Genomic DNA, 3,650 nt, shown 5'->3' with positions numbered 1-3,650 from the left:
TGGACAAACATAATGATTTGTCGACATATGATTGGTTGTGGATAAAATAATTATTTGTTAATTATTTTGGTTAATTGAATTTTAGAAATAAGATTGTGTTTGAATTGTTTAATTTTGGAAAAACAAAATTTATTCTCTCCTATTTAAAGTGAACGAATTTTAATGGATGGAGGGAAATAGATTTTGTTTCAAAATAGTTTAAAATATATTCCTAATATTAATTATTAATTAGTTTAAACAATGGAGCTTATTTGATAGATTTTCTTCATTTAAAAAAGATGGTTCACGTTTTTTTTAGAGAAAGAAAATCTAGAATATTCCATTTGATTAAATTAATTAATATGGATAATGTTTGTGGAAAATATTTATTTAAAATCCAAACAAGAGAATCTTATTTAAATTCAAATTTTAAAAGGAGTTTGAATCAAGATAGGATTTGGACTTTTGGAAGATCAAAGGATCTTGATTTGAATTGAAACCAACAACCTTATCTCCTAAAGATAAGTGCACGAATTTTTGGAGTCCTTCTCCTAAGGAAATTCGTGGATAAGGTTCATAGAACCTAGCCCAAAAAAAATGTGTGATCTTTTGGTTCAAAAGATTTTCTAGTAAAAATAATTATTAATTATTTTTGGGTAGAAAATTTGTTTTTTGAAAAAGGATCTAAATATTATATTAGGGCTAGTGCTTCATGAAACAAGAGAAAATAATAGATCACAAAAGGTGATACACGAATTTTGGGAGAAAGAGAGAAAAACGTTTTTGGCTTTCTTCAGGACAAGGGAAAAATGTTTTTTGGGATTTTCTGGACTTAAGAATTCGTTCATGGTGTGAGGAAAAATAAGAGAGAAATTTCCATTGAATCAAAACTAAGAGGAAAGGTTTTATCGAGTGAAAAAAGATCGAGGTCAACTTGTTCCTGTCTTGAAGTTTTGAAGAACGAATCTAGATCGCTATTTTAACAAAGTACGTTAAGGTTGAGAAAGCGGGATCTAAGGTTCGTAGTGCAATACCGATCGCTTGGAACCTTAGCACGTGTACCCACACACACTCTGAGACAAGGAGCTCGAGAATAGTGGAGAAGATTCATTGGTGGACGCTCTAAATATTCTGGAGTCCAAGAAACAAGGTATGTTTGATCATGCATTTAATTTATTGTTATATACATCACGAGTCTTCTTTCCTTGTTCGGCATTAAAATTTTTAAAACTTCTGCTGCGCCGTTACTCTGATAACTGGATCCGTTTCTCTAACAGGATGCCCTTCGGTTTATGCAATGCACCCGCCACTTTTCAAAGGTGCATGATGGCAATCTTCTTGGATATGGTAGAAGAGATTATGGAGAGTTTCATGGATGATTTTTCAATTTTCGGATTAACATTCAACCATTGCCTCCACAATCTTTCTCTCGTGTTATAACGATGTCAGGAGAAGAATCTAGTTCTCAGTTGGGAGAAGTGCCATTTCATGGTACAAGAAGGGATCGTTCTTGGACATAGAATTTCATCGTAGGGAATAGAGGTGGACAAGGCTAAGATAGCCATGATTGAAAAGCTTCCGCCACCTATAAATGTGAAGGGAGTCCGGAGTTTCCTTGGTCATGCGGGATTCTATCGGAGGTTCATAAAAGATTTCTCTAAGGTTATCAAGCCATTGTGTAACCTCCTAGAGAAGGATATGGTCTTCAACTTTGATGAGTCTTGTTTGGAAGCCTTCAATGCTATCAAGGAGAAACTGGTTTCGGCTCCAGTTATGGTGGCACCCGTTTGGATTGAGCCATTTGGGGCAGTTCTTGGTCAAAGGAGAGACAAGATTTTTTGAGCCATTTACTATGCCAGTAGGACATTGAATGAGGCCCAACTCAATTACACCACCACCGAGAAGGAGATGCTTGCGGTGGTATTTTCCTGTGATAAATTTTGGTCCTACATCATTGGGTCCAAGGTGGTAGTTTTCACGGATCATGCAGCAATTCGCTACTTGTTTACTAAGAAAGATGCCAAGCCTCACTTGATTCGTTGGATTCTTTTGCTTCAAGAATTCGACATCGAGATACGAGACAAGAGAGGCTCAGAAAATGTGGTTGCAGATCATCTCTCCAGGTTAGAGCAATTGGAAGTGGACGAAACCCCAATTATTCAACAAATATTCCCAGATGAACACTTGTTTGAGGTTGAAGTGAGGCTCCCTTGGTTCGCAGATTTCGTCAACTACCTTTCTTGTGAGGTATTACCACCGGACTTGAGTCCCTATCAAAAGAAGAAATTCCTTCATAATGTGAGATGTTATCTTTGGGATGATCCAATATTGTTCAAAAGATGCTCCAATCAAGTTATTTAGATATGCATTCCTGAAAAGGAGATACATGATGTTCTCTATCATTGTCACTCGTCGCTCTATGGTGGACATTTTGGTGCAACAAGAACAGCGGCGAAGGTTCTTCAATCCGGTTTTTATTGGCCAACCTTGTTTCGGAATTGTCATGAGTTTGTAAAGTGTTGTGACCATTGTCAACGTGTGGGGAACATCTCTAGAAGGCATGAAATGCCCTTGAGCAATATTATGGAAGTGGAAATATTTGATGTTTGGGGTATTGACTTCATGGGACCTTTCCCGCCTTCATATTGTCAGCTTTACATTCTCTTGGCGGTTGATTATGTCTCTAAGTGGGTGGAAGCTATTACCACTCCAACAAATGAAGCCCGGGTGGTTGTGAAATTTCTGCATAAGAACATCTACACAAGGTTCGGTACCCCCCGAGCCATCATAAGCAATAAAGGGACTCATTTTTGCAACAAGGTGTTCAATGCGTTGTTGGCCAAGTATGGAGTAAGGCACAAGATCGCCCTAGCTTACCATCCGCAAACCAATGGTCAAGCGGAAGTTTCTAACCGGGAGGTCAAGCTCATTTTGGAGAAGACAGTGAACACTAACCGTAAGGATTGGTCAACAAAGCTGGACGATGCTTTATGGGCGTATAGGACTGTTGACTCCCGAATCGAATTCGGGTGCGGAAGCGTGGGGGAAGGCGGATCGTGTATAACAAAAAATTTTATAAAACTTTTGACATACTATAGATTATATTAATTTATGCACGAATAAATTAATCGCATTAATTTACATCAAGAATTCAATCTGGAAAAATACCTGGAAGCCGACTCGGATGATAACTTGAATTCTTTGACCACGAACGGTCCTTGCTCCAATCTTTGTGTTTAGAATACCAAAGTCTTCCACGTCAATTCCTAAATTTCACGTAGACGTGTGTGTGGGCACACGTGAGACAAAACAGGTTTCTTAAACACTCAAATTTTTACAAACACCAACGCATGCACGATGTGGAATTTTTTGGAGAAAAAGTATTTGCTCTCTTTTTCCTATTGAGAATTTCGGCCACCTAACTCTTAGGGCTGAAAAATTGCTTTCAAAAATTGTGTCCACAATTTTCTATCATTCTCATATTTAAAGAGTAGAAGTCAAACTTCAAACAGAATCAAATCCTTATCTCCAATTTTTGAATTTTTAACAAAAAATCCCTTCACATTATCTCCAAGGTGGCCGGCCATATTAGGGTTTCCTAACCCTGTGTGTGGCGCCAATTCAGATAGGGAAGGAAGAGAAAAATCATCCTTTATCCTGTAGTCCAATTT

Source organism: Morus notabilis, unplaced genomic scaffold, assembly GCF_000414095.1.
Source record: "Morus notabilis unplaced genomic scaffold, ASM41409v2 Scaffold97, whole genome shotgun sequence".
In the NCBI taxonomy this organism is placed as follows: Eukaryota; Viridiplantae; Streptophyta; class Magnoliopsida; order Rosales; family Moraceae; genus Morus; species Morus notabilis.
The sequence above is the reverse complement of the archived record's forward strand: the minus strand, read 5'-3'. Positions refer to the sequence as shown.